The 14,296-nt window shown below is 40.8% G+C and overlaps 1 long non-coding RNA gene across 2 annotated transcripts; it reads right to left on the reverse strand.

Annotated features, from left to right (window-relative positions):
- Positions 1–4,017: 4,017 nt before the first annotated feature.
- On the reverse strand, positions 4,018–9,331 carry LOC101960809 (uncharacterized). 2 transcript variants are annotated; one of them, XR_001230117.4, is made up of 4 exons: positions 9,159–9,331; positions 8,753–8,809; positions 5,289–5,464; positions 4,018–5,089 (listed from the first exon to the last, which is right to left on the reverse strand). It is a non-coding gene; the product is annotated as an uncharacterized LOC101960809 (long non-coding RNA). The 2 variants fall into 2 exon arrangements; XR_257970.5 differs by having other exon boundaries at positions 9,147–9,331.
- Between the last annotated feature and the right edge of the window lie 4,965 nt (positions 9,332–14,296).

Consider the following 14,296-nt stretch of genomic DNA (forward strand, 5'->3'; position numbering starts at 1 on the left):
ACTAACACTTTACAAAAGTCAGTCTGCATAAAAATGTACTCAAACATTATCAGTCATTAGGGAAATGCTAATTAAACCAAATGTGATAGTACTACCTGATTTTAAGAATTCTCAAAATTAAAAAGACACACAATTCTAAGTTCCAGTAAGGACATGGAGCGACCGGCATTCTCCTCCAGTCCTGGTGGGAGGGTAAAATAGAATCACTTTGGAAAACTGGCAGTACAGTAAAAACATAATCTTATACCTGCCTTTTAATCTAGATGTTCAACTTCTGTGTGATATAATACACATTCACATAAATGTTTACTGTAGTTTTATTCATAAAAAACTAAATCAGGGAGATGTGTTAATTTATATAATTAATTCATATAATAAAGTAGTTAATTCATATAATGGAGTACTACTTGACAATAAGAGAGAATAAATTTAAAATACATGCAACAATGTGAATTTCCCAAACTCCCTACATGCCAATAATCAAATTTGGAAGAATATATACTGTCGTTGGCCTAATGTTACTAGAGTCCTGAACCAGTGGCCTGACCGTGGGGCTCCCAACAAAACAGGTCCCTCCACTTGCTCCAAAAACAAACAGAAAAAGAAATAATGTAAAGCAGGAAAGGGAACTAATTGATATGGCCATATTAGGAAAACAAGGTGAGATTCAGCCCTGTCTTCAGGGGTGCTAGGTTTAAATGGAGGAAGAATTGGGAAGGTGGTAGGGGGTTCAAAGGAATTGGGTATGTGTGAGAGGTTTACATAATTAAACAGTTTTGGTCAAACTGCTCTGTTTAATTATTATTTCACTTTGGGATCTGTGAGGTGGTGCTGAAGAAGTCTATCACTCAAAGGGGACACTTTGCACTTGTTGATCAGGATGTTTAGCTATCAGATCTGTGATCCTGGAAAGGAGCAATTGTGAATCCTAGAAGGAAATCTTTAGGCAATACTACAAGGGTCTGATGCTGTAAAACTGGCCGATGTCTGCAAATCTTGTCTCAATAGGTTAGGTAAATTTAGGACTAATAAACCTCACATTACCAGTTTTTAGATAAACACTCCTTAAATGATTAACATGCCTACGTGCAGAGCTAGCAGATCAACCCAAAGTTTAAGATAATAATGAAGACTGATACAAAATGAGGCAGAGATGTCAAGCTTTATCCTGCTTTTAGTTACCCTCAGGGTACCTGCAGGTCTAAATGAAGTGATTGCTTTTAGCAAAAGGCATCCTAAGACCCCTAAGCGCTCAGGGCCCCATCTTGGGCTCTCTCCTGACCTACTTAGACCAGGTTTGGTTTGCTAAAATCCTGCTGGGTCAGTTTAGCAAAAATTCCCTCCATTGATACTTGATCAAATTCCTCATTCCCTACCTATGTCTTATCATCTTGGCCTGCCTTCATCCATATTCCTCTTGAGTTCCTTGTCTAGGTGTTTCCCATCCACCAAGCCCCACCCTGCTCCTTGGTTGTAAATTCTTGGTTGTCCTTGTTTTATTCAGAGTTGACTCCAATTTCTCACCCCAACTGCAAAACCCATGATAGAAGTCCCTCACCCCCATAAAGTCTTCCTCACCATCTTCAAATAGAGATGTAATTTTGCTTCAACAATAGGAAAAATGAATCTATGGACATAGACATCAGAAAGGCCAGTCTTGCCTCTTACAGAAGGGATTGCCTGGAAATGGGCATAAGGTAACTCTGTTGGGTTCTCTGTGACCAGGCACAAACTATTTTGTCCTTTTTCCCTTATGCTATGCTTGGTCCTGTTACTGGGTGACACTATTGTCTGCTAAACTCCACAATTCACTGCTTCAGAAATATTGGTAGAAAATAGGTTTTATTCAAAGGCAGATTTAAAGAAAGAAGAAATTTTCTGTTTTAAACATTCCACCTTCATATCCTCTAAGGGCAAGGAGGGCTTCTAAAAGAGAATAGGTGGCAAAGTGAGACAAGTGGCAGAAAAATGAAGATATGCAGATTTATTTAGCCTGTGCTAGACAGGCACCATCTCTACTCTCAGCTTGCTTGGAGCACATCAGGCCAAGAAGGCAGCCACTTAGCCTTTACTCTCAGCATGTAGAAGTCACTCTCAAATTTAGAGAAACCCCAACTGTTTCAGTGTGGTGGTGTGGAAATGGTAAGAACTTTGAGAAAGGGAACTTTGGGTCTTGGGAGTGCTAGCCTCTGAAGGGAATAAGATATTTCCAATGCACCCTTTTGGTAATTTCCACAGAGGGTTATTATAAAATCCCAAGACAGCCAGGTGCAGTGGCACACACCTGTAATTCCAGCGGCTTGGAAGGCTGACACAGGAGGATCAAGAGTTCAAAGCTAGCCTCAGCAAAAGCAAGGTGTTAAGTAAGACTGTCTCTAAATAAAGTACAAAATAGGGCTGGGGATATGACTCAGTGGTTTGATCCCCATTACCAAAAAAAAAAAAAAAAAAAAAAGTTCAAGCCAAGCCAGGTTCCACTCAGCTCTCCTTTTTGGTGATGTATTTGCCTGCCCCTGCATGTGCCCCTACAATTATCATCCACCATGATTTGACACAGGTGAGAGGGCTCTCCCTAAGGGAAGGCACAATGTTCTTTTTTAAAAAATATTTTTTAGTTTTCAGTGGACACAACATCTTTATTTGTATGTGGTGCTGAGGATCCAACCCAGCACTGTGCGCATGCCAGGCAAGCACACTACCGCTTGAGCCACATCCCCAGCCCCAAGGCACAATGTTCTTGAACTTCCAGAATCATAAGCTAAATAAACCTCTTTTCTTTGTACATAGTCTCAGGTATTTTGTTAGTAACAAAAAGTTGACTAATGGACTTTCCCATTAATCCACACCAGGTCCCTTTGTTTTGGTAAAGCAGCTTAGATCTGTCATGTTCCACAACCCATCCCATCCTAACAGTTCTATCCCACAATGGAAGCACTTTTAAGCTGGCTGTTATTTCATGAGTGCTACTGTCACACATTCCACAAAATCTCATTACAGCTTTCTTTTTAGTCTTCTGATAGCATTATATCCCTTGTAGCATAATTAAACCTTTGATTTTATGTTTTAAGATAAAAATACATATACTTCTTGACCCAGAAATTTAGCATTTTCACCTCAATATTTAATTTGGGTGCTAAGTCAACACTTAATATTGGTTGATAAATGGGTGTTAAGATGGAGTCATGTATTATTCCTAAATATCATGAATCATGTTGGATACAGCTGCATGGATGGCCATATGGAAAATTACGTCTTTTTACAGAAATTATTTGTTGGGCCCTAGCTTTAGGTTGAAGAGTAGCCTTAATTTTCAGGAGCTTTGACACAAAGTTACACTTAGCCCTCCCATTTCTCTAAACCCATTCAAGGGTGAACAAATGGGAGGGCCTAGACAAATCGTGATTGAATAATATGTCTTTCATTGTTCCATTCCTTTCATTTTAAAATGTAGATGAGCACCACCCACTAGCATCCTTTCTTCATCTAGGACAAAATTTCCCTCTAGGAACAGATGAGAAAATAGTCTGCCCACAATGTCAGCATAAAATCAGAGTATCAACCAAAGTTGGAAACTGAAAAAAAAAAAAAAAACAACTGGAATAATGAAACAAAGACTTAGTGAAAAATGTGACATATTGTAGAATAAAAAGAAGAGTCTATAAGTTGCCGTCAAGTCCATATGGTTCTTTTTTTTTTTTTTTTTTGCCTAATTGCTAAATTCAATTAACTTGTATTTTATTGAGGATTTTCACATCTAGACTCCAAAGTAAAGCTGGTTTATACTTGTCTTATAAATTTCCATCCTTGGTATGGAGGTCAAGGTTATACCAACTTTGTTTTTAATATGGTAAGGGAGGTTACTGACTTTCTTTTTGGAACCAATGTGTTAAGTGTTTGAAGCTTGGAAGGGAGAGACTGGAAGCAACATGAGGAAACTTTGAGGAGTGATGGTTATTATGCTCATAACCATGAATGTAGTGATGGTTGCAAGGGCATAAAAACACACACATCAAAGTGTATATTTAAATATGCACAGTTTATTGTATGCCAATGATGCTCCAATAAGGATGCTTTTATAAAGCATACAACTTAGGTCTGGGCTCTGCCCTTGGGCTCTGAAATACAGTAGCAGTGCCCTGTGTCCCCATGCTGACTGGACTCTGGGGAGATAACTTCCACCCATTGTAGCCACATGAGAAAAGAACACCAAAAAGGGAGCCCATGGGGAAAAGATCCATACTGTCAAGAATGACAATCAGGAATATCCTCTGGGCAAAATGACAATTTCCAGTAGAACAATTACTGGGAGAGACTGGATCTTTCTGTGATCCTTCACAGTAATTTGGTTAGTCCACAATGTCACCAACTAAAGACCTCAGTTTGTTTGAAAGGAAGCATGTTACTGTCACAATATTACTTCAACATGAATTATGATAGTTATTGGGATTACATATGCCAGCTTAAATAGTTAGCACTAGATACAGTGACAATGGAAATGACTTTAGGAGGCTTGTAGATCCCTTGAACCTTGGACACACAATCAGTTAGGACTTTGAAGTGTGAAAAGGAGGTCATTACTTCAGGCCCCCTTGGGGTTCCAGATGAGTGTATCATCTTGGCCAATGTTCCTTTTATGATCTCTAAATGGATCTGAAATTGTACCTTCAACATTCTGTAAGAAGGGATCACACAAGCCAACCTTAAGTCATTAAAAGGAGAATGAAATGAAGCAACAGAAAGAATCCTTATCTGATCTGCCTGGCAATCTGTGGCAATGCAAGAAGACATAAAGCTCATATTACATTTGATGGCTAGGGAGGAGATTTTGACTATTGCTGCAAGTACGATTCTTGAGATATTTTTCCAGTTGGATAATGTACCTGGACAGATGTCTTACAACCATCAGGAAATAATATTCCTATTACAAAAAGTCTAGCAAAACCACAATCTATTTCTTCCCATGTGATGCAGTGTTCAAGGCAGATCCCGTAGAGAACTGCTCTTATGCCATCAGGACAGCAGGCAAACAGGTTGGGACACTTCACAGACTTCACTCCCCAAGAAGGATAAGTTTCTTGAAAATGCTTCCCTGAAAAAAAATTATTTATACTTGAGGAGGCTCAAAATTAGGGAAAGAGGAAAAGAATTTTGTGTTCTCCTACATCTCTATTTGTGTCAAGTTGTTGGACAGAGACTCTTCCATTTGGTGAAGGATAACATTGCTGAGTTAACTACAGTTCACATCTGTAATCTGTCTCTGCAAACAATTAGGGGATACCAGTGCTTACCTGAATCAGAAGAGAGCCCAACAGTTGCCTATCCAGACCCCATGGCTGTGGTGCTCTGGCAGGCCCTGCAAGCCCCATGAAAATTATGCCCTCTGAGCTGAAGTGTTCTTGAATTCCTCCATAGAGGAGACGTGGTAGCTGCCTCCTCTGCTGGGGGAAAATACTGGGTCCAACTCCTTAAGAACATTGAGAAAAGTCAATCAGCAAAAGCAGATATACCAGGAAACAAAAGTGCAAAGCCATGTACCCAGAATCCTCCACCTTTTGTAGTTCCTCTCCCACTGAAGCATCTCCTAGTAGAAATACATGCCAGAAGCAGACTCCTGGCTTATAGAATCTGACATGCCTGAAAGGCAAAAGATTTCTGAAAAAGCTAGCAAGTCAGCAGACTCTAAGCTTTGCCTGAAAAATAACCACAAATTCTTCTTATATCCACCAATTGGAATTCTTTTCAGCTAACTTAGCTATGTGGAACCAGTTCTGAATAAAACTGTCATTGAATTTTCCAAGGACCATTTCATGAAGTCAGGAAAATCCACATAAAGAGAAGATGGAAATCCTAGTTGAATAAGTGAAACTGATCTTAGTGTACTGAAAATATGGTTTTGCCGAGAATCTCCACATCAGTCTATGAATACTGTAATACAATTTGTGAAAGAGGCAGATGCTCAGAAGTTGGCATAAGACTTTCAATAGACAAGAAACTGATGGGAAGGTTTTGCTGTGCCTGAGGAATTATGAGGATGAAAAATAAAGCAAAGGCAAAGTTGAGGTCAGCATGAAAGCTAAAAAATCAGCACACCAAAAGATCACAATCCACAATCCACATGAACACTCTGTTTAGTCCACTTTTCATTCATACAGATGCCTATTTGGTTTAAATGTGTTTTTGTTGTCCTAAGCAGACTTAAGCACAAAGTTCTGGAAACTGCAGAACTACCATTATAATCTCCATCTCCTTCTTTAAACACATATATCCTTTAATTTATACGTGTGCAGTTTACAAATATACTTTGTACAGGAAAAACTGTAAAGTGTGTATTGACTTCAGTAAATACTTCAACATAAAGCAACGAAATTTCAGTGGATAAATTATCAGAGATTCACAATTTATATAAATAAATCCACATAAATTCTATCCTAGGAGAGAACTTAACTATGCATCTAAATTATGTTTTCTCAACACAACTGATCAGGTGATTCTTGTGAAGAATTCTCTGAGCATGGTAGGATGTTTAACAGTATCACTGGCTTACACACACACACACATACACACACACACACACCAGTTCTAACAATTAAAAATGTTTTAGAAAGGGAATTGCAATATACATCATTTTTTAATCATTTGGTGTACATTTTTAAAAATTCATAAACTTGGAAATTTTAAAAAAAGAAAGAAAAGATATGGAGGTTTGAATGAATTAGACATTTAACTGCCATTAGGTTACTAATTTTTTTTTTATCCTGGTGCTGGGCAGCAAACACTCTACTACTGAGCTACACCCCCAGCCCTAAGTTAGCAAATTTTAAGGGAGGTCATGCTACCATGTGACTCAAAAGGCTAAAAGGCGAAGAAGTGGATTTTCATTTGCAAAGGCATAAATTTGAAAAAGATGGATTTTCATTTTCAAATAGATTTTGGTTTGCAAGGGCCTGGTGAATAGCTATAAGCCATGGGAACCCCGTTTGCTATTAGATGAAAGTAGATCAGAGATTAATCCTGCAAAATTCAAAAGAGAGATGCAATTTCTGATCTAGGAAAAAGATAACTTCAGTGTCTGGAAACTTCATAGATTTAATGACTGTCTTGCAGGGTATATATAAAACAGAATCTTACTTCTTTGAATCTAAGCTTTGGAGTCCTAAACATGGACTGAGGTAACACACATATAGATTTTCCATGTCCACTTTGTGCCTTTGCTACTGATTTATTCATTGGGTGTTCAATAACATTAATTCCAGGCAACCTGATCTACCTAGGGGGAGTTTGGGATTTTCATTCTACCTCCACGCAGGTGGGGTCTGGGCTGTCAAGACAGAAACAGAGGAAGGCCTGCCTCTATTCTACTGGATTAAAAGGTGTGTCATTATTAACTCTTTACTATTGATTATGTTTTTGCATTCCATTAGAGTGCAGGATTGAGAGTTGGTGCTAGGTGTGTTGAATGTTCCTTAGCTATTTCGTTACTGAAACTATGGAAAAAGTCCTGGATATTATAAAACATCTACTCTGCCACATAGGATTCTATTAACCACACATACTTTCAGTGAATGTATACTGATGTCAAAAAAATTTTTTTTTCTGTTGCAGTTATTCCAATGATAATTATTAAAATGTCATTTCATTATGTGATCTTTAATAAAAATCTAGATTTGTATTTTTTCATTTCATTTTTCTAGTAAATCTTTTACAAAATATTTAACCACAATGAATAGAAAATTTTTTAAAAAACACCAAAAAATGACCATTCACCACACTTTGAGCAGCATAGTTGAGAGGTAAATTGTTTAACACCATCTCATACAACTTGTTTCCATGTTCTTTTTTCAAGGGATATTTACATGTTAATTCTTTTGTAGATTAAAAAGTAAAGGCTCAGAGAAATCAAGCTGTAATAATGAAAGCCTGTTAGTGGAATTGTTATCAGTAGATTTCACTCTTGGACTACAAGAAACACAATTCAGTATCTTGTCCAAATTAGAAGTTGGATCTTTAATATGCTGAGTACAACAAAAGAAGAGTTGGATCTGGGTGCTTGTATCAATAAGCAACTGGGCTCAATATTTGGGCACAGTATTGAACAAATAGGCTCCGGTATCGGCTTGCCTTAAATTCAAGTTTTGATTCTGCTCCTTTCTTTTTAAAAAAAGTATTTTTTAATTGTAGTTGGACACAAAATACCTTTATGTTACTTATTTATTTTTATATGGCGCTGAGGATCAAACCCAGGGCCTTCCTTGCTCATGCTAGGGGAGCGCTCCACTACTGAGCCACAACTCCAGCTCTGACTCTGTTCCTTTCTACTGTGGGACCTTGGAGAAATTACTTGATTTCTCTGAGCCCTGGTCTCTTTGATTGTACAGTAGGCTAATTAATAATAATGATACCTTCCGCAAAGAGTTGATGCGAGGATTAAATGAGAATGCATACGGAAAGCCCCTTAGTAGCACTGCAATAGGAATGAACAATGGTCGTCCGTTCTTATCCTTACTGTGCAAAAGTACTTTCACGTGCTGCTACCGAATGCGACCTCCTCCGCAATTCATGAGGCAGCAGGGAAAATACTCGTAACATTTTTAAAAATGAGGACATTTAGGCTCTAAATGACCAGCGACGAATCGGGAGGGACATATTTCCAAATCTTTGCTCTTGGCACTATAAGCCCGAGCCCTCCCTGGCAAGCGGCCTCCCGATCCCGGGAACAGGGGAGTTGACCACCATCCGTCGCTTGAATGCTTACATTCAGTCAAATCTAAATCCGTGTCCTGGTGACTTCCATCCTGAGTCCCGCCATACTCTGAAGCAAGAGAATTAAAAAGGTGGTTGACCTCCTCAAAACGAAGACCACCGCCCGCCCCAATTCCAAGTGAAACGTCCGGAGTGTCTCCTGGGAGGGTGCAGCCCAACGCCCTCCACCGCGCTCATCAGAAGATCAGGAAACCAACCTCCTCCCGCCAGGCCCGGGACCCGGTCCAGTCAGAAGGTCACCGCGTCCGCCCTCCGCGCGCTGCCCGGGCTGACAGCGCCGCCCCTCGCCCCGCGAGGGCCTGCCTCCCCGACTCCCCGCTGGGAGCGAGCGCGCCGAAGCTCGGCAGCTCGCTTTCCCAGACCTGCCCGCCCGCTCCCCCCCTCACTCGGGCACCGACGGGTGGCCACCCAGGATGTTCCCAGGGTCTCTCTCCGCCTCTCCTGCCCCGCAGGGACCCAGCCTGTCTCCCGACGCGCCGAAGAACCGCGTCTCAGCAGTCGCTCATCGTAGCGTGGCGCGACTGCGGTTTTCTTTCTACGTCTTAGTACACTGCCTGGAGAAGGCTGGCCCCGCCCCCGACTCCGGGACCGCCCTCCCAACCGCCACTCCAACGGTCACCAACCGCCGCCCCAGCCGCAGGCCGGCCCCGCCCCCTGCTCCAGACCCCGCCTCCCCGCTGCAGGTGGACTCCGCCCTCCCGACTACTGCCACGCCCCCCCGCCAGGCCGCCTTCCTGGGCCTCTGGGGTTCCCCGACCCGCTCCCAGGCAACCGGTCTACTTCGCCCCACTCCTCAGGGCAGGTCGACCCCGCCCACCTCGCCCTAGGCCGCACCCACATCCAGGTTCCGCCCCCGCCAAACTCTTTCAGGAAAAGCACCCCTCTGCAGGTCAGCCCCGCCCACTCATCCAACTAGTATTCTCCCCGCAGGCAGGCCACGCCCCCGGCCCCCTCCCCACAGTTTTCGGACCCCCTCGCAACTGCGGTCCACGTGTTAGCAGGGTTCCGCTCACCTCGGAACTTTTGCCGGCTGGTCTGGGCAAACGCCACGCCTCCTACGCGGCCGCAGGTTTTGGCCTCAGCGCCTCAGCCGAGGAGATGTGGCTCTGAAGAAGCTTGCGTGTATTTTCCCAGCTGCGCTGATGAGAAGGACTGAGAACTACTGACCTACCAGGACCAGCAGATCCGAATATTCCTCCCAGATTCCAGGAAAGCCGATTCCCAGTAGCTGTGGAGGCGGGCCCCTGTGCAGGGGCATTCCTGTGGGGTGCGAAGGGCCGCGCGCCAACCCGTGCTCACTGTGGAGACTCCTGAACCTTGTGACCCATGTGCAGCCTCCTGATGACCTCCCACCTGGTCAGAGCGGAGCCCAGCGCTGTTGTCACTCTCTCTCAGAGCTCTCTGACTCGTTACCCCTCTGCTGCTGCATGTAGCCGACTTTCGTGAACAATGGGATGGGCACAGAGAAATGACCATTAGTCATTTTCATCTGAGAATTGTCTTTTGCCAGCTACTACTCCTACAGGAGATTATATCCAGAATACATAAAGAACTCAAAACACCAACACCACCCCCCCGAATAACCCAATTAGTAAATGGGCAAAATAAAGCACTTCTCAAAACAACAAATACAAATGGCCAACGAATACATGAAAAAATATTCGACATCCCTAGCAATCAGGGGAATGCAAATCAAAACTATATTGAGATTTCATCTCACCCCAGTTAGAATGCCAGTCCTCAACAACAGAAGTAATAAATGTTGGTGACAGTGTGAGGGACAAGGTACACTTATACATTGTTGGTAGAGATTGCAGATTAAAACAATCACTTTTTTTTTTTAAAGAGAGAGTGAGAGAAGAGAGAGAGAGAGAGAATTTTTAATATTTATTTTTTAGTTCTCGGCGGACACAACATCTTTGTTGGTATGTGGTGCTGAGGATGGAACCCTGGCCCCACGCATGCCAGGCAAGTGCGCCGCTGAGCCACATCCCCAGCCACTTTGGATTAAACCTCCATCCTATGGCTTGGTGTATATCCAAAAGAAATAAAATCAGCAAAATGTAGTGATGTAGGCTCATTAATGTTTTTAGCAGCACAGTTGACAATATCCAAGTAAAACCATCAAGGGACCAGATAGATGAATGGGTTTTGAAAATGAGTTTTACTCAGGGAAGAATGAAATTATAGCATTTGATGATAAATGGATAAAATTGGAGAACATCAAGCTTTGTGAAATAAGCCAGACTCAGCTAAGGAGTAAATTTTTTCCTCTTGATATGTAGGAGCTAGAGCAAATAAGGGGGAAATGAAAAAGGAGAGCGTATCCTATGAAAATAGAAGGGAGATCAGTGGAGTAAAGGAAGAGGATGAGAGGGGAAGGGAGTAGGGGCAGGAAAAGGGAGGAACTGTGGAATGAAGTTGACCAAATAGTGCTATTTACATATATGCATATACCATAGTGAATTTCACCTTTATGTATATGAATGAAACACCAATTTAAATAAATAAATAGAAGGAAGATCAGTAGTGGAAGGGGAACAGAGGAGGAGGGTGGGGAGGGAAAGAGAAAGTCCTGGGGAATGAAATGAAGCAAATTATATTTTATGCATGTATGATTATGCCAAATGAACCCCACTATAATATATAACTATAATATACTAACAAAAGCATTTTAAAAAAAGAAAAGGAAAGGAAAAATACTCTCACTTGTTTGTTTTCTCTTTTGTTTCCTGTGCTTTTGGGGTCATATCTAAAGAGCCATTGCCAATGCCAACATCTCAAAATGTTTCCCCTGTGTTTTCTTCTAGTAGTTTCATGGTTTCAGGTATTACATTTAGATCTTTTATCCATTTTGAGTTGATTTTGTACAATGTGAGAAATAGGGGTCAAGTTAGTATCTTTTACAGGAGGATATCCAGTTATTCCAATACCACTTATTAAAGAGTCTGTCCTTCTGCATTGTATGTTTTTGGCATCTTTGTAGAGAGTCAGTTGGATATGATAAGTATATTTTAGGACCTCTAGTCTGTCCCACTGGTCTCTGTCCATTTTTATGCCAGTATCATGTTGTTTTGTTTACTGTGGCTCTGTAATATATCTTGAAATCAAATATTGATGCCTCTAGTTTTATTCTTTTTGTTCAAGATTACATGGACTATTTGGTGTCCTTTGTGGCTCTGTGAATTTTAGGATTATTTCAATCTAGTTCTGTAGAAGACTTTCTTGGCATTTCGGTGGGGATTGCATTGAATCTGTAAATTACGTAGAGTAGTATGTAGATTTTAACAATTCTTCCAATACATGAAAATGGGAGAGCCTTCCATTTGTGTGTCTATGTGTGTGTGTTCAATTTCCTTCATCAGTGTTTTCATTTTCATTGGAGAGATCTTTCGTTTCCTTGATTAAATTTATTCCTAGGTTTTTTTTTGAATAGGATTGCTTTGGTGATTTCTTAGAAATCTTTTTATTGCCATTTAAAAAATGCTACTGATTTTTTTATTGGTTGTTCAAAATATTACAAAGCTCATGACATATCATCTTTCATACATTTGATTCATGTGAGTTATGAACTCCCATTTTTACCCCAAACACAAATTGCAGAATCACAGCAGTTACACATTCACATTTTTACATAATGCCATATTAGTGACTGTTGTATTCTGCTGCCTTTCCTATCCCCTACTATCCCCCTTCCTCTCCCCTCCCATCTTCCCTCTCTACCTCATCTGTTGTTGTTCACTTCTCTCCCTTGGTTTTTTTCCCCCTTTCCCCTCACAACCTCTTATATGTGATTTCATATAACGTTGAGGGTTTGCTTCCGTTTCCATGCAATTTCCCTTCTCTCTCCCTTTCCCTCCCACCACTCGTCTCTGTTTAATGTTAATCTTTTCCTCATGCTCTTCCTCCCTGCTCAGTTCTTAGTTGCTCTCCTTAAATCAAAGAAGACATTTGGCATTTGTTTTTTAAGGATTGGCTACCTTCACTTAGCATAATCTGCTCTAATGCCATCCATTTCCCTGCGAATTCCATGATTTTGTCATTTTTTAGTGCTGCCTAATACTCCATTGTGTATAAATACCACATTTTTTTTATCCATTCATCTATTGAAGAGCATCTAGGTTGGTTCCACAGTCTAGCTATTGTGAATTGTGCTGCTATGAACATTGATGTGGCAGTATCCCTATAGTACGCTCTTTTAAGGTCCTAAGGGAATAGTACCAGAAGGGCTATAGCTGGGTCAAATGGTGTTTCCATTCCCAGCTTTCCCAGGAATCTCCATACTGCTTTCCATATTGGCCGCACCAATTTGCAGTCCCACCAGCAGTGTACAAGAGTACCCTTTTCCCCACATCCTCGCCAGCACTTATTGTTGTTTGACTTCATAATGGCTGCCAATCTTACTGGAGTGAGATGGTATCTTAGGGTGGTTTTGATTTGCATTTCTCTGACTGCTAGAGATGGTGAGCATTTTTTCATGTACTTATTGATTGATTATAGGTCCTCCTCTGAGAAGTGTCTGTTCAGGTCCTTGGCCCATTTGTTGATTGGGTTATTTGTTATCTTATTGTTTAATTTTTTGAGTTCTTTGTATATACTGTATATTAGGGCTCATCTGAAGTGTGAGGAGTAAAGATTTGTTCCCAGGATGTTGGCTCCCTATTTACTTCTATTATTGTTTCTCTTGCTAAGAAAAAAACTTTTTAGTTTAAGTAAGTCCCATTTGTTTATTCTTGTTATTGACTCTTGGGCTATGGTCATCCTATTAAGGAATTTGGAGCCCGACCCCACAATATGTAGATCGGAGCCAAGTTTTTCTTCTATCAGACACAGAGTCTCTGATTTGATATCAAGCTCTTTGATCCATTTTGAGTTAACTTTTGTGCATGGCGATAGAAAGGGGTTCAGCTTCATTTTGTTGCATATGGATTTCCAGTTTTCTCAGCAACATTTGCTGAAGATGCTATCCTTCTCCATTGCATGCTTTTAGTCCCTTTATCAAATATAGGAAAGTTGTAATTTTGTGGATTGGTCTCTGTGTCCTCTATTCTGTACCATTGGTCCACCTACCTGTTTTGGTACCAGTACCATGCTGTTTTTGTTACTATTGCTCTGTAGTACAGTTTGAAACTTCCAGATTCACACTTCCTGCTTAGAATTGCTTTTGCTATTCTGGGTCTTTTGTTTTTCCATATGAATTTCATGATTGCTTTATCTATTTCTACAAGAAATGCCATTGGGATTTTGATTGACATCGCATTAAACCTGTAGAGAACTGTGGGTAATATCACCATTTTGATGATGTTAGTTTTGCCTATCCATGAACAGGGTATATTTTTCCATCTTCTAAGATCTTCTTCTATCTCTCTCTTTAGGGTTCTGTAGTTTTCATTGTATAAATCTTTCACCTCTTTTGTTAGGTTGATTCCCAAGTATTTTATTTTTTTTGAGGATATTGTGAATGGAGTGGTTTTCCTCATTTCCATTTCAGAAGTTTTGTTGCTGATATACAGGAATGCCTTTGGTTTATGTGTGT

Source organism: Ictidomys tridecemlineatus, chromosome 13, assembly GCF_052094955.1.
Source record: "Ictidomys tridecemlineatus isolate mIctTri1 chromosome 13, mIctTri1.hap1, whole genome shotgun sequence".
Classification (NCBI taxonomy): domain Eukaryota; kingdom Metazoa; phylum Chordata; class Mammalia; order Rodentia; family Sciuridae; genus Ictidomys; species Ictidomys tridecemlineatus.